Source organism: Gracilinanus agilis, chromosome 6 (assembly GCF_016433145.1).
Source record: "Gracilinanus agilis isolate LMUSP501 chromosome 6, AgileGrace, whole genome shotgun sequence".
NCBI classification, from domain to species: domain Eukaryota; kingdom Metazoa; phylum Chordata; class Mammalia; order Didelphimorphia; family Didelphidae; genus Gracilinanus; species Gracilinanus agilis.
Window position 1 is genome coordinate 85775013 of NC_058135.1, and position 25459 is coordinate 85800471.

The following is a 25459-nucleotide window of genomic DNA, read 5'->3' on the forward strand; positions in this document are numbered from 1 at the left end:
TATATATATATATATATATATATATATATATATATATATATATATATATATATATATACATATAATTACAAATAGGAAAGGGAAGAATCAAATCAAGAAGAAATGAGTAATTAAGAAAAGATGATGATTGGCAGTGGCAATGTCAGTTGATGTAGCAACTTTAAGGAGAAAGAAGCCTGGGAAAGAACAATTGCACTTAGCAAGTAGGAGATGATTGTTAACGGGGGAAAATTTCAATAAAGTTGTGGAATTGGGACTTCCGGGAAGATGGTGGCTTAGACAGAGCAAATCTTAAAACCTTTGCACCCTTACACACCATGATAGAAAACAATGTGCTTCAAGAAGAAAGAGGACCAAATCTAATAACAGGACAGAGCAGAGGGAACCCTATTGCAGCAAAGCTAAAGAGGTACTCCAAGAAAAAGGCTTCAATTCTTGAACTGTCAGGTCTGAGGGCATAGAAAGGGAATCCCAGGATCCCAGGATGCTTCCCCCACGTACTGTGTGGAGTCTCCAGTGGCCCCGGGAAATCTCAGGGCCAGTGGGTACACCAGTTGGGAGAGAGGGCGTTGCTGACATTGGACTCAGGGAGTCAAGCACAGACACTGGAGAAGTAACTAGAGGAGAAAACCAGAGAAATACAGCAAAAACACCCAGAAGATGGTGGCTTAGAGAGAGCCAAACAGCAGACAGCTTGGCTTCCTCATACCGAGATAGAGAATGCAGGGCTTCAAAAGGAAAGAAAACCAGATCAAACACAGAAGACAGCACAGGGGGACCCCACTGCTGGAGAGCTCAGTTCAGTGAAAACTCCCCTTCTTGTCCCCCCAAGGTTTTTTTTTTCTGTTTGTTTGTTTTTCCCTCCCTTCAAGGTTTTAGCTTCAGGGCAGATAAAGCAGTAAGATTAATCCAATCAATAGAGGATTAATCCCAACAATTGGACAGACAAGAAGTATTTAGAGGGCAAAGAAAGTAACTACAAACCTCCATTACCAGCTGGATCTTTTATCAAAGATCATTAAATACCTCTGATCAAACTAGCAGAACAAGGAAGGGAAAAAAAAACAAAACATGAGTAAGCAATAGAAAAAGAGAAAAGAAATGACAATTGACAGCTTCTTCCAAGGAAGTGAAAAGAGAGCAAATTAAACAGAAATAGAAGAAGAGGAAGTAGTTCCAGATAACTGGACACAGGCTTTTGAAGATCTCAAAATTTAATTAACTCAAGAATTTAAAACTCAATTAACTCAAGAACTTCAGGCCAGCTTGAAAATGAAGCAAAGAAGGCAAAAGATGATCTACAAAAAAATCAGAGCAGAAAGAGAAGGATGACCAAAAAGCCAGGGATGAAATTAAGTGTTTAAAAAACAGAACTCAGCAAATTACTTTACAAGGCAGCAAGAATGTGTTAAACAAAATTTAAAAAAATGAAAAATTTGAGAAGAATATGAAACCCCTCATTGGTTCAAAAAAGATCTGGAGAACAGAGCTAGAAGAGACAACTTAAGAATTATTGGTTTACCAGAACATCATGATAAAATAAAAAGTTTACATAGCATTTTACAAGAAATTATCAGAGAAAATTGCCAGAAATTCTTGAACAAAAGGGAAAAGTAGAAATCAACAAGATCCACAGATAACCTCCTACATTTAATCCACAACTGACAACTTCCAGGAATATTATAGCCAAATTCAAAAACTACCAGACCAAGGAAAAAGTATTGCAAGCTGCTAAAAAGAAGTCATTCAGATATCAGGGAACCACAGTTAGGATAACACAACATCTGGCTGCATCTATATTGAAGGACCGGAAGGCACGGAACACAATATTCTGGAAATCAAGAGAACTGGGTCTACAACCAAGAATCAACTATCCAGCAAGACTAACTATACTATTGCAGGGGAAAGTATGGTTATTCAATAAAATTGAGGACTTCTGAAAGTTCCTCAAGAAAAACCAGACTTAAACTGAGAGTTTGCTTGCCCAAACCCAGAACTCAAGAGAATCAAAAAAAGGTAATTAAGAGAATGGGGGGAGGAGAAAAAAAATTCTTTTCTTTAAGGGACACAACAAGTTTAATCAATTTATATCCCAAGAAGAAGAGAAGGTATTGGCAAATATTAAAAATTATTATTACCAACAGGGTAGCTAGAAGAAGTTTACATAGAGGGAACAGGGACAAACTGGATAGGATGAAATGTCAAGAGATATATAAATATATATGTATGTATGTATGTATGTATGTATGTATTTATAAATAAATACAAAACTGGGGGAGAAGACAATGAGAAAAATAGGAAAACAAACAAAAAGGAATAAATTTATATTCCATAAAGAAGAGCATGGGATCAACAGAGAAACATAACAATACACTGTAAGGGTAAAGAGGTTAGTGAGAGGAAATATTCAATACTTAAGTTAATTGAAATCAACTTAGAGAAGAACAATCAGATCTATATGGGCAGAAAATTGATTCACACACTATAGAGAAGTAGAAGGGAAACAAACTGACTGGTGGGGAGGGAAGCAATACTAAGGAGGGGGAGGGCTTGTGGGGGGAGCACCACATGGCTTTAAAGAACAATAAGAGGGGAATAAGAAGAGAGGAGGGAGAAAGGGAAGTACAACAAGGGAGGGGATTATAGGAGCTGATTAAAAACAAAACACTGGTATAGAAAGAAACAGCGAAAGACGAAAGGACAGGACTAGGAGAAGAATCAAAATGTCTGGGAATACACAGGTGATAATTATAACTCTGAGTGTGAATGGGATGAACTCACCCATAAAAAGGAAGCAAATAGCAGAGTGGATTAGAAACCAAAACCTAACCATATGTTGTCTACAAGAAACACACATGAGACAGACAGATATACATAGAGTGAAAATGAGAGGATGGAGCAAAATCTTTTGGACTTCAAATGCAAAAACGAAGACGCGGGGGGGGGGGGGCAGCTGGGTAGCTCAGTGGAGTGAGAGTCAGGCCTAGAGACAGGAGGTCCTAGGTTCAAACCTGGCCTCAGCCACTTCCCAGCTGTGTGACCCTGGGCAAGTCACTTGACCCCCATTCCCCACCCTTACCACTCTTCCACCTATAAGACAATACACCGAAATTAAGGGTTTAAAAAAAAAAAAAAGAAGACAGGGGTGGCTATCATGATCTCTGACAGAGCCAAAGTAAAAATAGATAATGTTAAAAGAGATAGGGAAAGTAACTACATCCTAATAAGAGGCAGTATAAACAATGAAGAACTATCAGTACTCAATATGTATGCACCAAATGGTATAGCTTCCAAATTTCTAAAGGAGAAGCTAGTGGAGCTCAAGGAGGAAATAGATAGCAAAACCATACTAGTGGGGGACCTCAAGCTTCCCCTATTAGGTCTAGATAAATCAAACCAAAAAATAAATAAGAAAGAGATAAGAGAGGTGAATGAAACCCTAGAAAAATTAGAGTTAATAAATATATGGAGAAAAATAAATAGAGACAAAAAGGAATACACCTTTTCAGCTGCACATGGTATATTCACAAAGATAGACCATGTAATAGGGCACAGAAACATGACAAACAAATGCAAAAAAACAGAAGTAATAAATGTAACCTTCTCAGACCATAATGCAATAAAAATAGTTATTAATAAGAATACATGGAGAGGCAAGCCAAAAACTAATTGGAAATTAAATAATATGATTCTACAAAATAATTTAGTGAAAGAACAAGTCACAGAAACAATAAATAATTTCATTGAAGACAATGACAATGAAGAGACATCTTACTCAAACCTATGGGATTCAGCCAACACAGTTCTAAGGGGGAAATTTATATCCTTGAGTGCATATATTAACAAATTAGGCAGGGCAGAGGTTAATAAATTGGGCATGCAACTTAAAAAACTAGAAAATGAACAAATTAAATATCCTCAAATGAAAACTAAATTGGAAATACTAAAATACTAAAAAGCAGAGGAGAAATTAATAAAATTGAAAGTAAAGAACTATTGAATTAATAAATATGACTAGAAGCTGCTATTTTGAAAAAAACAGATAAAATAGACAAAGTACTGGTTAATTTAATTAAAAAAAGAAAGGAGAAAACCAAATTAATAGTCTCAAAGATGAAAAGGGAGACCTCACCTCTAATGAAGAAGAAATTAAGGCAATCATTAAAAACTATTTTGCCCAATTATATGGCAATAAATTTAGCAATCTAGGTGATATGGATAAATATTTGCAAAAATATAAATTGCCTAGATTAAAAACAGAAGAAATAGAATACTTAAATAATTCAGTATCAGAAAAAGAAATTGAACAGGCCATTAAAGAACTCCCTAAGAAAAAATCACCAGGACCTGATGGATTCACAAGTGAATTCTATGAAACTTTCAAAGAACAATTAATCCCAATATTATACAAATTATTTGATATAATAAGCAAAGAAGGAGTCTTGTCAAACTCCTTTTATGACACAAATGTGGTACTGATTCCAAAGCCAGGTAGATCAAAAACAGAGAAAGAAAATTACAGACCAATCTCCTTAATGAACACAGATGCAAAAATCTTAAATAGAATACTAGCAAAATGACTCCAGCAAGTGATCAAGAGGTTATTCATCATAATCAGATGGGATTTACACCAGGAATTCAAGGATGGTTCAACATTAAGAAAACCATCCATATAATTGACGTATCAACAAACAAACCAACAAAACCACATGATTATCTCAAAAGACGCTGAAAAAGCCTTTGACAAAATGCAACACCCATTCCTACTGAAAACACTAGAAAGTATAGGAATAGAAAGTCCTTTCCTAAAAATGATAAACAGTATATATCTTAAACCATCAACAAGCATCATATGCAAAGGGGATAAATTAGAAGCATTTCCAATAAGATTGGGTGTGGAAACAAGGATGCCCATTATCACCTCTATTATATAACATTTGACTAGAAACACTAGCACTAGCAATAAGAGAAGAAAAAGAAATTGAAGGTATTAAAATAGGCAATGAGGATATTAAGCTATCATTCTTTGCAGATGATATAATGGTCTACTTAAAAAATCCTAGAGAATCAACTAAAAAGCTAGTAGAAATAATCAACAACTTTAGCAAAGTTGCAGGATACAAAATAAATGCACATAAATCAGCAGCATTTCTATATATTTCCAACACATCACAACAGCAAGAGATAGAAAGAGAAACACCATTTAAAATCACCATAGACAATATAAAATACTTAGGAATCTATCTACCAAAACAAACACAGGAATTATACGAACATAACTACAAAACACTTTCCAAACAATTAAAACTAAATCTAAACAATTGGAAAAACATTGATTGCTCATAGGTAGGACAAGATAACATAATAAAAATGACCATTCTACCCAAATTAATTTACTTATTTAGTGCCATACCTTATCAAAGTACCAAAAAACTTTTTTACTGCATTAGAAAAAACTATAACAAAGTTTATTTGGAAGAACAAAAGATCAAGAATATCAAGGGAAATAATGAAAAAAAAAACGTGAAAGAAGGTGGCTTAGCAGTACCAGATATTAAGCTATACTTTAAAGCAGCAGTCATCAAAACAATATGCTATTGGCTAAGAGATAGAAGGGAGGATCTGTGGAATAGACTTGGGGTAAATGACATCAGCAAAACAGTGTATGATAAACCCAAAGAACCCAAGTTTTGGGACAAAAATCCACTCTTTGACAAAAACTGCTGGGAAATTTAGAAAACAATATGGGAGAGATTAGGTTTAGATCAACATCTCACACCCTACACCAAGACAAATTCGGAATGGGTGAAAGACTTGAATATAAAGAAAGGAAATGTAAATAAATTAAGTGAACACAGAATAGTATACTTGTCAGATCTCTGTGAAAGGAAAGATTTTAAAACCAAGCAAGAGTTAGAAAAAAATTACAAAATGTAAAATAAATAATTTTGATTATATTAATTTAAAAGGTTTTCATACAAACAAAAACAATGCAACCAAAATCAGAAGGGAAACAACAAACTGGGGAAAAAATCTTTACAACAAAATATTGTGACAGAGGTCTAATTACTCAAATATACAAGGAGCTAAATCAATTGTATAAAATATCAAGGCATTTCCCAATTGATAAATGGGCAAGGGACATGAATAGGCAATTTTCAGATAAAGAAATCAAAAGTATCAATAAGCACATGAGAAAGTGTTCTAAATCTCTAATAATTAGAGAAATGCAAATCAAAACAACTCTGAAGTACCACCTCACACCTAGCAGATTGGCTAAAATGAAAGAAGGGGAGAGTAATGAATGTTGGAGGGGATGTGGCCTAATTGAGACATTAATGCATTGCTGGTGGAGTTGTGAACTGATCCAACCATTCTGCATGGTAATTTGGAACTATGCCCAAAGAGCAATAAAAGAATGTCTCCCCTTGATCCAACCATGCCATTGCTGGGATTGTATCCCAAAGAGATCATGAATAAACAGACTTGCACAAAAATATTTATAGCTGAGCTCTTTGTGGTGGCAAAGAACTGGAAAGCAAAGGTATGCCATTCAATTGGGGAATGGCTGATTAAATTGTGGTATATGTTGGTGATGGAATACTATTGTCCTCAAAGGAATAATAAACTGGAGGAATTCCATGTGAACTGGAAAGACCTCCAGGAATTGATGCAGAGTGAAAGGAACAGAGCCAGAAGAACATTGTACACAAAGACTTATACACTGTGGTAAAATTGAATGTAATAGACTTCTATACTAGCAGCAATGCAATGACCCAAGACAATTCTGAGGAATTTATGGAAAAGAATGCTACCCACATTCAGAGGAAGAACTACAGGAGTGGAAACACAGAAGATAAACAACTGCTTGAACACTTAGGTTGATGAAGACATGATTGGGGATGTAGAAACAAAAATACCACACAGATGTAACTATCAATAATATGTAAATAAGTCTTGACTGACCAAACATGTTAAAATCAGTGGAAATGCAAGTTTAGCTACCAGGGTGGGGGGGCCGGAGGGGGGTGAGGGCGTGAAGGGTAAAGTAAAAACCTGAATTATATAACCATGGAAAATTTTTCTAAAAATTAAAACAAAAAAAAAAAGAAGTCAAAATTGTAAATTAATTAAAAAAATAAAGTTGTTGAATTGGCAAATGATTGATATTGGGCTAGGAAGTGGCTAGAAGGTGAGAAAGTAGAAGTATCACAAGTTATCTTTTTTTCTATAATCTTGTCACTGAAAGAAGGAAGGAATAATGAAAAATAGAGAGGAAGGTAGAATAAGATCTGTGCATGCTTTTGGCTTCAGGGAAGGAAGGGAGGATTAAAAAAGGGAGAAACAGAATTAATGACCATTGGAGTTAATTTCCTTATTAAACCAAAGGCATCTTGAGGGCAGGGAATACATCTTATCTGAATTAAATATCTTCTATAGTTCCTAGAATTCTATTCTACACAAAGATTATGCTTAATAAATATAATTTTGTGGAATGAATGAAATTAACTCAATGACTGGCACATAGAAGGTGTTTAATAAAAAGCTTATTGAATGACTTTACTGAAAAATACAATAGAAATAGAGAAATTCCTCTTCATTTGAAAAAGACTCCCTCTCACTCATCTTAGGGAGAAGAATCTATAGGGTACTCCTATCTTTATTAACTATAATGCAAAGAAATATAGATGAAGACAATGGGAAAATAAACAGATAAAATGGTGAAAGGAATGTGTTAATGAAGATGTCAATGTCCTAACATTATGTTAAATGAAAAACATTTCCTTCCTGTCCATTACTTTATAGTCCATCATTATTGGATATTCATTGTGAAAGGGCAACAGTGCTATATGGAAGTTTCTGTGGAATAGTGGAAAGGGTATTGGATTTCAGTCAGACCTGATGTTTTCAAGTTATGTAATTTGCACTTAATATCTTTATGGCTCAATATTCTCATCTATAAAATGGGGTTCAGTAATGCTCCCTAGTTCACAGAGCTTTTAAGATCAAACAAAATATTGTAAATATTCAATTATTCAAGTGAATAATTTGTCTCATGAGTGCTGATATTCGCTTGAACAAAAAATATCATAACCCCCAATTGTCTGCCCATCCTGTGCATAATTGTCTCTTCTAACTTAACCCAGGGTCACTGCCCGAAATTCTGTGAAACTTCTTCATTTTCTGTTCATATTCCAAAACTAGAAATTGAGTTCATGAGCCAACCATCGGGTATTTCTTACTTCTTCCACATTATCAGTCCCATATTATATACTTAAACATTTCTTTGATGACATGTTGTTTTATTTAATAGTTTCTTTTTGATAGTATATTGCAGCTTACTCAAATACACATTCATTTACTTGCTAACAGTACGCTGAAAAATAGTCATTTTAATTCTTCTGGAGTTCTAGTGTTCAATAACCCATAGTCAAATAACAACATTGGAAGGATATCAGTATTTAAAAGATGGACCATTGTTTCTTGGAAAATGTTTCTATCATTAAAAGCACTTTCTGATTTTATACTTCCTTTCTCTTTTGGGCTCAGTTTATTGTCCATTCGCAATATCAGAACAAGACAGTTACTCTGATGAACAAGTTCTAGTTACATATTATAATCAAATAAACAAAGTATTCTTGACCCAGTTTTTGCTATTCTTGAGTGGTTTTTGAAGTATTTTGCATTTCATGTAGAAGGATCTGAAATGTTCCAGGTGATTGATGCAATATACAAAATGAGGCATACATTTTTGACATGACCAATGTGAGAATTTGTTTTGCCAGGCTATGAAAAATTGTCAAAAGGTTTTTTCTTCTTTTTTCAGTAGGGAGAAACTGGAGAGGCAAAGAAAATAAATGTTTGTGAATTTTTAAAAAGTAAAATGTAGTTAAGTAATCAGAACAATGTCTTCTACAAACAGAAATATATTAAAAGATCTTGTCTTCCCTAAAGAATTCTTCTTGACAGTGACAGACACTTTTGATGAACTTATGTCTTCCTCTTCTGTACCATGTCTAATATTAATGATCAATATTATCAAATAGCACTATTTTTGTTATATCTTTAAAAAAGGATCTTGTATTATTGTCTTGTATGCATATGAGATACATTATTTGGGGAGAGCCTATCACCTCAAATCCTTTATATATGTACTATGGCTGTCTATAAAGAAATGTAAATTTTATCAAGAAGAGTATAAGATATATGCAGATACATGTGTGTTAATGTGTGTATAGAATTTATACATGCAAATTAAAAGTAACCTTGATGTGAGCAGAGAAAGGAACAGAAAGTCTTCTCCAAACAATATTTCACAGTAGATGACATTTTCACACACATATATGAAAATATATTGATATCTATTTATCTATACATTTATATCTATTTATCTTTAAATAATTTGATATGGTAGATATATGTGTGTGACCAACTGTGTAAACAAGTCAAGATCACACTTCTCGTAATTTTTCAAGAGTATGATGAAGTCCAAGAATACAGACTGCTGGGAGGTAGGTCTCAGTCCAAGCTTCTGTTCAATAGTTTTAAACTACAATTTTTATTGTTTTGTTTTGTTTACAAAACATGTTTTCCTCACCAGCTTTCTCCTTAAGATTTAAGGAACAAATGTTTCCTTAATGAATCATTACAGCATGAAGGTAAACTTGGGCTCTTGAAGTTCATGTAAACAGAATGCAATCTCAGAAAAGTTCTACCATTGTACAATGGCTTGGAATATAATCTTAGCAGCAGATTGTGTCTGCTTTCTGAATAACAGTCTAGCCAAGTCGAAAATGATTCATCACCAATAGGCTGGCCACATTCTTTGGCCATGGTATGCTGTCAAGATAATGCTCATAAAATATACAAATATAAATATGTCAAATATTCATTTCAAAGTAAGGTAGAATATATTCATGTTACGTTATGTTTTCTCCAGTGGCAGAAATGATATGGATCTTCACATTCTCATGACCATTTTTATCACAAATGGATAATATTCCTAATAACAAAAATAATAACTATCTATATATACATATATATTAACCTGATTTAACAGGGAGACAGAACCAGGGCCATATGAGGCATTTCAATCTACAAATATTGAAAAGCTACCAGTATTCTAACTATATCATTCCCCTCTGTTTCTGCCAATACACACACACACACACATATACTCATTATTTATCGGCTCCAAGCTCCCCATAAGATATAGAGAAGGCTAAATTGATTATATTGAATGCTACCTTTATGATAAAATATAGGTATCTGCTAGAACCAAAAAGTTAGATTATCTTTAAGAGATCGATATTTTACACATGTCCATATACACATAACCATATGTGTTTTCTAGGGGGAAAGTTGTTTCCAGCTTAATTCTTGTTACAAACTATCTTCAGTCATTGTGAAAAAACACTTAATTCTAATTAGGAGGGGAAAAGTGAATTAAAAAAGATTTTCCCATATATTACTACAAGCTTATTCTAGGAGAAGCATCTGTTGACACATAAAGTGTGTTCCTATGAAATATGTGGGCTTATGAATACAATCTATTTCCCACAACTACTTATAATCTACATTAAACATAAATATGTTGGGTCCACAACTAGTCAGTCATAGTCCTTGGGATCAATGCCATGTGTCTTGGGAAAGATATAGAGGCTTGCTAAACTGATTAATCTATTGTTGACCTCAGTATCTAGTACAGGGTGATATTTATATTTTGAATAGTTGTGCACAAGAACAAATGAGACAAAACAGCATTAAACGAAATGTGACAATCCAGTTACACTTGAAATGGAAGCTTATTTCACTTGGGTTTTGTGAACTTAATGGCGCTCTGAGATTTTTAGTTCAGATGGATGAGCTCTCTTTCTTAGCTTTAAACAGAGATTTGTCTGTCAGAAATCAGAAGTGGACATGAATCACAAACTAGGAGTTTTGAAGAAGATATAGAGGATCTGCAAGAGAACAGACTATAATGTAAGCCCCACTGGAGGAAATAGGTTAGACTACCAAGCATTCAACTTTGTACTTTTCCAAGTGGTAGAAGGAAACAGGAGGGAGCAAGTATTGGCTACTATACTGGCCCTATGAACATCAATACATATTGCCCTTTCCCCTGTTATTTCACTTTCCAGTGCAGTGTTAAAATGGATGCTCTCTTCTACTTGCATTATACCTCCCTATCAACAATAGCAAAGAGAAGAAAATGAACAGGATTTATCTTCCTCTTTTTCCTTCTCCTTCTTCTCTTCCTCCTTCTCTTCCTCTTTTTCTCCTTCCTGTTATTGACAGTCATCCAATGCAAGACTAAGAACATATCCAATAAGCACAAAAACAAGATGAAAATGTTTTCTTCTATTATTTAATGTCATTAGCAAAAACAGAGGATATAGCAAAGTTCAGGCTTATGTGCTATTAACTGTAGTTCTCTAGAGTTGTCCAAACATCAATCTTCGAGAAATTTATGAACTGATTATTTTTAACATAACAAACACAATCTAGTCGTGCTAATACAAAATATCTAGGTGAAAATACTCCTTGAATGACATTTTTCATTTAAAGTTGTTCTTCAAGTTGAATGAATGCTGGGCTTAGGAAGATATCAATCAAAAAGGTATTATATAAAAGGACTTGGAACAATATACTTTTTATTTTTTTAATGCATAAATGTATATGGTGACATTTGTGAAAGGAAAAATAAGAATTTGCTGCAGTACTCTACCAGCTGCTGCCCAGCAAGGCTTGCACTGATTAGCACTTCAGCTACATGATCATGTCACATTTCTGCCATGCAAAAGCAGGCAACCAGTCCTGCCCCTTCACCTTCTTACTTAGTCCTCTAGTACTGCATTGTTGAATGGCCAGATTGATTGACAATCTAGTTGCAGGCACCCAAGGATGACATACTCCTGGCAAGCTGTCCAATAAAAGCCTATCCCTCTTGCTTTCTACTTTTTCTCTGGGAATAGCAATCAAATAAATACTTCTAAAAGTTCTAGAAAAATCGTATCATTGGATTGCCTCATGGTTTTGTTCCTCTCGGGGACTTTATCCATCTCTGGACACTTCTCCTCTTATTACTTCTGCATTTACTTTGAAGTCAAGAAGTTTCTTTTTTCTATCTATACCACCAGTACTTAGTTCCTAACACAAGTAAGTGCTTATAGAGTTTTTAAAATTACTCGTTCATATTGCTTGTAATTAGATATTGTGAGGACTCATATTCTATATAAGTATTTTATTTTTTAAAAAGTTTTAAATTGATTGAAAAGGGGAAATAAAATTTTATCTATTCTACAGAAAAATAGTACATTCTTACAAACTGCAAAATTCTTACCTTCACTTGTAACTTATAGGTTATGTCTTAATCTATACTATTTGACATTGATTTTCTATTGAATATGAATAAAATATTCTTAACAGTGTACTGTTTGCAACTATGTTTAATTAGAAAACTCACATTAGATATTCAAGTGCATTATTTTTATTTAAATAAAATTCAGGATTTATATGATTTCAAAAGAAGATGAAAGTATTCAGCTGGACTGAATGAAGTGTTAAATCTAGCGATGTTGTTCTCTTGGCCCACAAGATCACAAGCAGAACACTTCATCACACACCAGTGAGAATGTGGCCAAAGGCTTTGGGGAATCACTTACAGTAGGATTTTTAGCAAATTGGATATGGCCATTGGCCTGAGAAAGTAGTACCAGTGGTTAAACTTATCTCTGCCTTCTAGCTAGAAGAAAAGTTTTCTACTAACAAGTATTGAGTCCTGATTGTCACCCTGGTAGATGATACCCTATAAAAGAAATGACTTATCTCTATTTAATTCTAAAGTCATTCCTAAAACATCTGCCAAATTGAGTAGAAAAACATGTCCTACTAATATTGACATCCATAAGCATCTGGTAAATACTGTAGAATAAAAAATAATGAAAAAATCATTCACTAATAATAAATCAACATACTTTATATTTTGTTAGCTATGAGAATAGAATGAATTAATGAATGAAAGACATTTATCAAGCACAATGCTAAGTGCTGGAGATGCAAATTTTAAAAAAAGTCAAGGCATTCATTTTTCTGCAGAACTTCTCCCCTTTAATTATAGGATAATAAATGATAGGAAGTTCCATGTCTGTGAGAAAGAAAAGACCTAAAATTCCTGAGGTTGCTATATAGAAGTATAGAAAGTAAGCACCAGTAAGTCAGATGAAATCATTGAGATTCTTAAAAGTGTACAAGTAGGAGAGATAGCATTATCTGGAGAACCCCATGAAGCAGTAGCAAACCAAATGGTAAGGTCTGGCAATTTCCCCTTTTATCATAAGGTAGTGATTCCTGTCTCATCTAAGGAATGGGTTTTCAGTTGCCAGAACCAGGATAGAAGATAAGGAAAGATATGAGATATGTTATTTCTCTAAAAATTTCTATAGTACCTCATTTGTTCTTCATTTTAAGAACCATTTATTAAGCCTACTGTGATATTTATATTATATGAAGTTCTGGTAATAAAAAAAATCCCCTACTCTCATGGAGGTTATATTAATGGGATAAAGTAACATAAACATAGATAAGCAAACTCTCTAAACACTGTTGTTCAGTTGTCTCTAACTCTTCACCAATATATTTGGTATTTTCTTGTCAAAGATAAAGGGATATTTTTGCCATTTCCTTCTCCAGATCATTTTACAGGTGAGGAAACTGAGGCAAACAAGGTTAAGTGACTTGCCTAGGGTCACCCAGATAGTAAGTGTCAGAAATCAGAATTGATCACCAGAAGAGAAGTCCAGGCCTGGCACTCTATCCATTGGGCCATCTACCTGCCAGAATACAAAATAGACCATTAGGTAATTACAAAATAAATGGAGAGCCACTAAAAGAAAGTAATTAGGAAAGGCTCACTGCAAGTTACAACTTATGGCACTTGAGCTGTAGAAGTGAAGGAAAAAAAAGTTTTCTAGGCAAAGGGTTTTTCAAAGACACAGTTGGAGATATAATATTTTTTTATGGAAAACAGCAAGTAGGTCATTTCAGTTGGGACATAGATTACATGAGGGGGAAGAATATAATGTGAAATCATTCAGGATAGATTGGGAACAAATTGGGAGGCTCTAACTGTCAAAATGTTTTGCATTTTTCCTAGGAAGGAAGGGGGAGACAGACCTTGGTTTGGATCCTGTCTCAGTGATATAGGTATCTGTGTGACTCTGGACAACCAGGATATTCTCACCTGGGCTCAGGTCTCAGTTTCTATAAAAATGGAGATAATAAAAGCTCCCACCTCACAGTGTCTTTGGGAGAATAAAAGAAGACAGCATATATAAAGGGCTTTCAAAACTTCAAAGTGCTACATGAATGCTATTTACTTGCTTGTTTTATTGTAGTATTTATGCTACATCCTGAGACGTTAATCAGTGACCTGTAAAGCTTCACCTAAAAAGGGAAGTGACACATATCAGAAGTCATATCCATACTTCTCACTCCTTCTGACTCACTCTCAAATCTTCACTCCCTCCACAATTGCCTCTTCCTTTCCCCATACAGATACTCCACACTTCCTCCAGCTCCTAGGCTTTTCCAATTAAAATGAAACTTGTTTGTAATTAGGATCATCTTGTTTTCTTGTTTTGCATCCTTAGCTATTAGCATAGTACCTGGCATTACTAAGCACTTAAATTCTTTGTCTCCTGGTATATCTATTTCCATCTCCCAACTCTAGGCATTTTTATCGATTGCCCCCATACCTGGAATGCTTTCTTTCCTTATCTCTGTTTCTTCACATCTCTAACTTCTTTCAAATCCCAGCAACAGTCCCACTTTCTACAATAAACCTTTCACCGTCTCACATAATACTAGTTCCTTTCCCTATTGATTTTTTCCAATTTATCCTATTTATAGCTAATTTGTTGTTTTCATAGAGTCTCCCTACTGTAAGCTCCTTGAGATCAAAGAATGTCTTTAGCTTTTCTTCCTATAATCAGTTTAGCAAAGTGTCAAGCATATAGTAGGTGTTTAATAAATGTATCATGGCTATCTATTATCTCATCATTACTACAATGATTGTTAATGAGCAGAACCAGAGGAGTGATCCTAGGGGAAAATTCTTTCAGGGATGAGATAGCTAAGAGATGAAAGTGTTTAGCCAGAAGAGAGACAAGTTAGAAAATATTGTAATAGTTCAGATAAGAGATGATGTGGAGTTAAACAAATTGTGACTGTGTGAATGGAGAGAAGAGGACAAATTAAAGAGATGCCTTGCAGAAAAATTAAGATCTGGAAATTGATTGGCTAGAGATATGGATGATGGGGGTGGGAAGTGGGGTTAGGGCAAATTATGCTAGAATTAAATTGAATATTATAATAGTAGAGTTTAAAGGGACTTTATAAAACATATAACCTCAACTGCCTCATTTTACTAAGTAAAAAAGTAATTCAGAAAGAAAGATTAAATGACTTTTATGTGGCTGGTCAAGGGCATAACTAGAAGAGATGGGATCCAGATAGGTTTCTGACTGCATGATCAGAGCTTTCTCTACCATATTAATGCTGCATCTTCTTTATGAAGTCCTTTGTTATCGATGTTTAAATACCTCCAATTAATCCTTTGGAATTAAATTAATAGGTTTGTCTTTTAGCTATCAGAATCAAAATCAAATAAGGATTCAGAAAAGCCACAGAATGGAAGAAATTCCATTCTTTTTTTTCAAAGTAATAATAATTTTAAATTAAAAAAATAATTCTAAAGAGAAAGAGACAGTGATTAACTGCAATAGTATGGCTTACCTTGGCCTGGGACATACTTGCCTGCCCTGTCTGTTGTCCTCCATTAATATTGTAGCAGGTTCAAGAAGGATCAGAGTTGCTGGTAACAGGTTAACAATCTCCCACAGAGAAAAAACATCTGTTCAGCTGTCAGGTCCATAACAGCAGGTTTGAGGTTAACTTTTTGCTATCTTTCCTAACATCTTCTTTCTTCCCACTAAGCAACAGAAAGACAGCTGACTACACTCAAAGACATTGTTTTCTCTACAATGAAAAGCTATTGCCAGAGTTCTCACAGGAAGACTCCAATTACCCTGCAACATCAAAAAAGATTCTACCCAGGCATATAGACTGCACAGACCCTTTCCAAACTCGACTTTATGCAACAATGTTTTAAAGGTGAATATACTAAGGCAAATGAATGAAAATATTAAAAGGGAAGAATAAAGTGGTGAAAATATAGAATGAATTTACAGTATAAGTGAAGTAAAATATGGGAAGTAAATTTGAATATTTTGGAAAATAATGTAACAAGATCACCAAGTTTCATATTCAGAATATTCTATTTTGGTCTATATGGTTACCAATTCCTTCATCTCTGCTAGGAACAGAATTTTCTAACTTTGTATGACTTTTCAGTGAAAAAACAAAGTAGTCATATGTCTCCTACTTACTGAAACTGGTAATTCAGGGTAAAAGTGTGAATTCTAGGGCCCAAGAAATATTTTAGAAAAGACTACACCATCTACTCCATCATCTATACCTGTGATTTATCAGATATTCCTAATTCAAGGGTACCCAGTCACTGCAAAATAGGAATATGTTCCAAGAAAAGATTTAGAGAATCAATCAAACTGCCAAAAATTATTTCAAGAAACAAGAAAAAAGAACTATTTTCAGAAAACATGCAGAATAGTATCCAGGTCAAAGAGGAATTTCCTTTGGACAGTGAGGTCCTCCAGATATTCCTGTCGCTAGAGTTTGGGCTGTCAATCTACACACACAAAACAAAGTGATTGATCAATAGTTTTTTTTTACTAAGAGCCTACTATGTGCCAGCCACTGCAAAACCAAATGGATAAAAATGTTACAATGGTCAAATTTTATACTGAATTTCATTGAGTAGTACATAACATGATCAGAACTATACTTGAGGAAGATCACTTTGACACCTGGTTGAAGTGTGGACTAGACTGGAGGAGAGAGGAATCAGGTAAACAAGAAAACTATTTTACAGACCTGCCACAGACCTTGTAGGGGAAAAACGAAAAAGAATCATAATCTGTATCCCTTGTAAGGGGACAGACAACATACAAATAACTTAAAAGAAGCCTGAGAAACTATACAGTGAAAATAAAAATGAAGAGAATTCTAAGCTTGGTGTACAATCAGTGAAAAAAGCTCACTTTTCTGTTGTTTGCAAGGGACATAAAGAATTCCAGCACCTTTGGAACAACTGAGAAAATGAAGGGGAGTCTAAGATTGGAAAGACAGAAGGGAGCAGAATGTAAATGGTTTTAATTGTCAAACAGTAGACTTTAGATTTGCTCCTGGAGGTTATAGAGATCCATTGGATTTTATGGAGCAGGACATGATGTGCTTAATCACAAGGAAAATCTCTTTGGCAGTTAAGAGGAGTATGAACTAGAAAGATGGACAGACTGGAGGCAAAGTGACCAACTACTGGAATAGTTCTGATGTGAACTAAGTATACAAGATGAAAGTAGGGCTACAGGAATCAATGTATTGTGGTGCTTTGGAAAAGGGCAGGCATCAGAGGCAAAAATAATGACTTCCATTTTATACAGAATGAATTTCAGATATTATTTTAAGATTTTAAAAGCCAGTTTATGATGTCCAATTGGAAGTCAGGAGAGAAAAATGGGATTGGATAAATACATCTGAGAATTTTCTACATAGGGATGATAAATCAACTCTTGGGAGCTGATGAGATCACAAAGCAATATATTATAAAGGGAGAAGAGATGAGCATCTGTGACAGAGACTTGAGAGCCAACAAGATTAGTATGACATGGATGAAGATCCAATAAGGGAGACTGTTATCATTCCCCACTAAATGAGAACCAGGATAGAGAAAAACATAAAAACTGAGAGAACAAAGTGTCCAAAAGATGAAATTGTTTAAAAACTACAGTAAAGTAAAAACAGGCTGAGATTTGAGAAAAAGTTCTTTAAGATTTCACAATTAAAAGATCACTAGAAAATTTGGAATGAGCACTATATATTGAATGATTAGATTGGAAGCCATATTGCAGAAAATTTAGAATCAAGTGAAAGGAGTAGAAGCATCCAGTGCTGAAAGCTCTCTTACAAAATATAGATGATAAGGGGAGGGCAAAGCATAATAACTAGCAGGGGAGGTAGGATAAATTGAGGATCTTTAAGGATTGGGGAGTCATTGATAAATTTGTAGGCAGCAGAGAAATATGTAGTAGAAAAGAAATATTAGAAATTAGACAATGGGGATCATAGTGGGAACAATCTGCTCAAGAATATGATATGGCATGGAATCAATGATGCATATAAAGGAGTTTGCTTCTATGTGCAATACAAGTAGGAATATGTATTCTTGTCATGCAAAGGTAAAAGATGAGATAGTGAGACAAAGTGTTTGGTTCATGTGAAATGTGGAAGAAGAGAAAAGAAGGATCTCTTAGTGAATTGTCTCATTTGAATATGGCATGGTAAGACATGCATTGGATGTATGAGAAAGAATGCAGAGATTTCAAATAGTTGCTCCGGTGAGTGGAAGAGTGAAACAATTAGCAAAGTCCAAAATAGTTGTTTATTTTAACTGAGTACTGAGCATGATAGACCTATTGAGAATACATAACAGAATTTGAAAAAAACACACTCTGCAATGATTTTTTAAAAAAGATTTTATATCATAGTTTCCCCTAGCATCATTTCCTCTCCCCTTCACAGAGAGCCATCCCATATATCAAATTGTTTCTTAAGACATGAACAAAAAAAAAGGGAAATGAAAAAGAAACATATTGAGAAAAAATCAAAAACATAGAATATGCAATATCTGTGGACTGCCCATCTCCACAAAGGGGTGGCTTGGGGGTGTCCCCTGAAACTTTCTCATTCAAGTCATATTCATTCTTTATAATTTTGCTACATTTACTTTTGATTTATGTGTGTGGTTGTTCTTTTTATCTTCATTGCTTTAATTATTGTATATATTGTTTTCTTGATTTTGGTTATTTCACTCTACTATGGTTCATGGAGATCTTTACATGCTTCCCTATATTCATTACATTCATAATTTCTTGGAATTCAGTCTTAGTCCATTATACTTTTGTACCACAGTTTGTTTAGCCATTCCCCAACCAATGGATTTCTGCTTTGATATTCTACTATTCTGATTCATTCCTATCACAAAAAGACCTGCAATAAATATTATTGAGTATTTGGGCACTTTTCTCAGATCAATGGCCTTCTGTATAAGAATTGTACCCAAGTTTCTGGTTCAAAGGCAATGCACATTTTAGTCCCCTCATTTCTAGAATTCCAGGTTGCTTTCCAAAACGACTTTACTATTTCAAAGCCCTTTAACCAATATGTGTGGCTATCATTGCATAGTCCCTTCATCATTGACTATTTACATTTTTATTATCTTTTCTAATAATCAGAGTGTGAAGTGAAATAACTGGCTAATTTTTATTTATATTTCCCTTATTTTCAGTGAATTAGAGAAGTCTTTCATGTGGTTGTGATGTGAAAGATTTTGTTACTTTCTCTAACTCAATTTAGTAACATGAGTATAGAAGTGGAAGAGGCAAGTGGTACAAATGATTCAAGAATGGGGCTTAGCAAGGCAAGATTGGTGAAAGTATGAAGACAAAAGAACAAAAATAAAAAGGAAATTCTCAAATAATTTATGACAGGAAGAACATATATATTGGTCCCTTGGCAAATTTGAGAAAGGACAAACAATTAGATTATTCCATTGGTATCCTCCCCATGTCAAGAAAAAGTGAAGAATATTCCTGGCAAATTGGGTGAAACACACTGGAAAATGTTTGGGACAATAAAAGCACAAAATATACAGACAATAATAAATGGCCATATACATTATTTAAGTGATCTCCCAAATTTGAACAGGTTGTTTGTTAGCTATGTGCCAAACTCTGTTGTTGTTAATACCATTTTTTAAATATGTAATCACTGCGAAGGTCTTCAAATGTTACCAGCCTGATCTACTTTTAGAACCATCTAAATTTGTCATCCTAATGTAGAGCTCTAAGCATCCCATACTGTTTTTAGATTTATAATGCTGCCCCATTGGGTTTCGTAGGGTTCAGAAGACCTCCTGTTATGTATGTTAGCTTGGTAGCCTGTCTAGAGATGACATTCACTGACAGGATCTGCAAATATTTCCTTTACCCCTCCAAGCATTAAAGAAGCTAGGAACAGATATAACTCAGCTCACCTCTGCTCTTATACTTCTAATATATTTAGAATAGCACATCACTCCATATTCTGCAACTGTTTTAACATCAGCCTCACCAGCTGCCTTGTGATTGAGATTTAGAGATTTTAACCCCTTCAACTCTAATTTCTCCCCTCAGACTTGCTTTGCTGATTGGTGATGGCTCGACTGGTCCACTGACCCCAGCCACACTCCCTTCTTCTTAATTTTCTCCCTCGACTTTGCCAAATATCTTGCAGTGATCTCTTCCCTTCACAACAGTTTTGGAAACAGGATCAAGTCAGCCCTCACAATTACTGGATAGGGCTATATCAAGCTAATCTCCTATGATCTATCACATCTTGGTTACTTTCCAAACCAAAGTACCCCAACTTGGTCACCACTCTCATTCATTTTGTTTCTACAATTAGATGACAACTTTGTGTGAGCAGTATATATGTTTTTGTATCTCAAATACTTATGCATGTAATTTTACACTATTTTCATTCCTCAGTTATAATGTGACAAATGTGATCAGTGTAGACTGCCACCTAAGACAATACAGGATCAAACAGTCCCTCCATTCATACAATTTGATGAAATTCTTTTCTGACATTATTTCTGGTATTTACTGTAACTGAGATTTTTCATCTTAACAGTAAGTAATAGAGAGCAGCTCTTTTTCTCAGAAAGTAGAAGCAACTTTATCATTGTGCTGAGTAAACACTCTATATGATACGATGTCATCATAAATACACTTAATTTAAATTCCCCAACTGACTGAATGATTCCATTTTTAATCTCCAGACCCTTTTTGTTGGGAAACATTTTGATTGAACTACACTTAAAAGATGCTTGTTATTACCAATGGTAAAGCTCTTAACCCAGTAATGAGAGTTTATAGTGCTTTTGTCCACTAAAAACAAACTTGAAATGGAATACTTCTGTCCTCTTGCAATTATATAGTGAGGCTGCCCATTGTAGTTACTGGATTCTAGAATGAAAAAGAGAATTGCAATGACTTGTTTTTAGCAACTAAAATAAAGTCAACAGCCCAGCTGCCATATGTCTAATTCAGTGTTCTTTACTGTAAAGAAAGATTCTACAGTAAAAATTGGCTTACCTGGCATTTTAACGACTAAAACTATATTATTTAGCATTTTTACATTTCATCATACAAAAGTAAGTAAGGTTCATAATGATAAACCAAAGTAATTGAAATATCTTCACAAAACTTACAGTGAAGAAAAAAGACTCAGAACGTTAATACATAAAGTAACAAATAATGTAAGTAATTGTTTTGTTCACTAGTTTCTGTTGGGTCCATGTCTTCATGACTGAATATGGAGTTCTCTTGGCAAAGAATCCAGAGATCTTCACATCATTTTATAGATGAAGCAATTGAAGCAAATGGGGTTAAGTGACTTGCCCAGGATCATATAGCTAGTAAGTATCTGAGGCCAGATTTGAACTCAAGTCTTCCTGACCCCAAGCCCTACCTATACTCTTCTCCCCTGGACCACCTAAATGCCCAATGTAAGTGAAAGCCAGAGTAAAAAGTTGGAATCTGAGGAATTTCAAAGATCTGAAGAATTTCAATGAGCAATCTTGTTCATAGACTACCATTGATTAGACAGAAAAACTGAGAACCTGGTCCCAGTCAAAGGTCCAAAATGCAGGTAAGTAACAAAGCTGATAATTTAAGATCAAATCCTCTGGCTTCAAATTCAGCAACTCTTTCCATGATGCTAGTACACAAAAGGCAATTTCCTCATAACAAAACATTTTAAAATAATAGAGATCTTTATGAATCACCAAAGAATAAAATAGGCATTATGATCCTAGTGATTGTTAAAATGTGCTCATTTTATAGTATTCTTATTCTTTGAAAACTTGTCAATCTATATAAAATAGGCTTCAATAAAACAGATAATCTATGACTCAGAATTGGGAAGTTGGAAAGGGCTCCAGTCATCATCCAATTCAACCCTCTTATTTTACAGATAAGTGCAAGGTCAAATAACTGGTAAATGACAGAGCCAAAAATTTTCAGAATCCCCAGATAGGGCCATTTCTGCTATCTACATACTTCCTCTATTACAGCAGAATATCCTATCTCCTGACTATTGCAGATAATTAATATTTTACTGTAAACCTGCAAACCTTTGAAAATGATAGGAGATAGTTTTATTCAGTGGTATATTGGTAAATTTTAACAACAAATTTTCCAAAAAGTGAATACATAACACGCTTTTAAGTTCAAGATGCATTTATTAACATTTTCTTTATTTCTTTTAGTTTATACAAATAACAACAGGAGAAAACAAGGTCAAATTTATATTGCATGTGGATTTCTGAGGTGTAAAAACTCACATCAAATATTAATAATTGGCTCTGATGTCCCTAGAGTTAGCCCAAATCTCCTGACTTCAAGTCTAGCACCTTCTCTCCGCACCACCTTGACTCCAATGACCATCATTTCATCCATATCCAACATCTAACTGGTGTAAATTCTGCATTTCTGAGCTACTGCTATTACTGCTCTTTTGATGTATTCAACTTGCTCAAATTGCATTTCTTCAATCTGATTACTGTACCATAGAAAATATTTCCATATTGGTTTAGTAAAGCACATTATCTACAAGCATATTAGGGGGAAAAAACAACCCTCCTTTATAGACAAGGTACCATGTTCAAAAGTGATGGCTATCAGATGGTTTCCATGGTGTTGAGCAAAAAAACCCAGATATTATATTCTCAAAATACAAAGATCTGAAATGTTCTTGTTTTGTTGTTATTTGAGATTGCAATCCAGTGAAGGGAACTTTGGGTTAGTCAATTATGAGAGTGCCATCATCGCTATTTTGCAATAATCCTATATGGTAATATATGTGAAATATAAACTTTGGGTAAATGAAAACTTACCTTCATCATCTTCTATTGCCTTGTAAAAAGGCAACAATAACCCTTTTAGCATTGATATTTTAAATAAATTATATTATATAATTTATATGTGTATATAATATAATATACATATAATATAATATAATATATGGCTATATATTATATAATAAACTTAAATATTTAGAAAATAGAATGGGAGTATATTTTTATTTTCTGGAGATCTGACTTCATAGAAGACATTAGATATACAATTGTTTCTTTCTGATCTGAGCCACTCAAAGTTTCCTCATACCTTTACCCATTAGTAGCTGAGACACATTGGAATAGCATGCTTTGTGTAGTCTTACCTAAATATGACAAAATTATCTAGACTCAGTCATGAATTGTACAGAATATGTAGTATGTCCCCAAATGATGTGGAGGTTGGGGAGGTTACAAGAAATCATGGACACTCTACATGTATTAAATATATTCATGTTTACCAGGGATAACTCTCATTTCTACTTGCAAAAGTTAAAGGAGTATAAAGATATAGTACCTCCAGGCACTGTCATGCCAAAGATCCCTCAGTTGTAGATCATTAAGTATTTTATGCATTCAACTTTACCATTTTCAAAAGTATTTTATTCCTTTCCCTCTTCTTTGCTTTTTTTTAAACACTTACCTTTTGTCTAAATATAGGTATTAAGTATCTATTAATTCCAAGGTAGAAGAGAGGTGAGAGCTAGACAATTGTGTTTATGTGATTTGCCCAAAGTCACAGAGCTATGAAGTACCTGGGGTCACATTTGAACGCAGAACCTCTTATCTCTTGGCCTGACTCTTTATCCATTCAGACACTAGATGAGCTCTGTTCCCCAGGTCATTAATATATTCACCTTCATATTTCCCACAACATTTTGTCTAATTTTTCTAGCTAATGTTCTTTCCATGCAATATAGCTTATAATGGCTTTCAGAGATACTCTCTTAAACAACTACAAGATTATAAGCTCCTTAAAGGTAGGACCGACCTCTGATTCAGACTTTGTATTTCCCCATGATAGAAGGCACTTTACATAGAAGATGCCTGGAAAATATTTTCTTTTGTTGTGTTTGGCTAGTTGTGGGGTGAGGATAGTTGGTTGGCTCAGTGAAAAAAGAGTGAGACCTAGAGAGAGGAAGTCTCAGAAGGTAAGAGTTTTTAAAAAGAAGGGACAGGGGTTTGGATAATAGCTTTAAAAGACAGCCATGAGTAGTCTGTTTGAATAATGTATCTTGGAGGGCAGAGAGAAGATGACAGCTTAGTAGCAGCAAAAGCTGAAACTGCTCTGACTATACTTCCATACCAATCTTTAAAAAACACTTCAAAAAGACAGGAATCCAACTCTGACAGCAAGAGAGAGTCAGGGGTTTTTCTGCTAAACACAACTTAAAAGGTTATCAAAAGGAGTCAATTTTCACCACATAAGGAACTGGAAGCAAAATTGCACCCAGAGGAGTACTGACTGACCATCTTGCCACCTACTGAACTAGGTTCTGCAACTCAGAGTAAACCAACTTTGAAATGCCAGGACAGAGGCTATACTAACAAAAGAGAACCTCAGACCCACCCCTTGAAGTCCCAGGCCCTGGCACCAGTCCACAGTGAGGTCCAGAAATCCATCTGCCTGGGCCCTTTCAAGCCTGCTCTGCTATAGTGAGGACTTAGTCCCAAGGAAAATTAGCTCACTACACCTGATCCTGCCCAGCAGAGGAGAGACACAATTGTTAAGCAGTTTGCAAAATTCCTAGTTCAGAAAAAGGGTAGAAAATGAGCAAACAACAGAAAAATCATTAACCATCAAAAATTTCTACAAGGAAAAAGAACAAAGAGTAGAACCAATAAAGGATGGTGAGATCTAAGAAACTACAAGCAAAGTTTCAAAAGAAAAAAAAATCAGAAATTTGTCTCATGCTCTGTAAGAACATAAAAAGGAATTCAAGGTTCCGCGTTAAGATGGCGGCAGAGTAAGAAGTAGCTCTTAACCTCTCCTGACTGAAACACACAAAACTCCTCAAGGGGACATAAAAACAAGTCCAGACAAACGGAGGAACCCCCACAACAGGGCACAGTGTGGAAGGTACGTGGAATCGAGGCATTTCCATGCTATAAAAGGGTGAAACAGCCCTCACGAAATCGCGGGCTGAGTAACCACCCCACCCCCATCCCCTCCACACACAACACCTGTAGCTCCGAAGCCAGCTAAAAAGAAATAGAGCAAGTTTGGGGCACCCATCGAGTCATTGGCAGCTCCGGGGCTTGTTCATGAGAGCAGCAAGACTTAGGACCCCATTAAACCAAAAAACGCAGTCGAAATCTGAA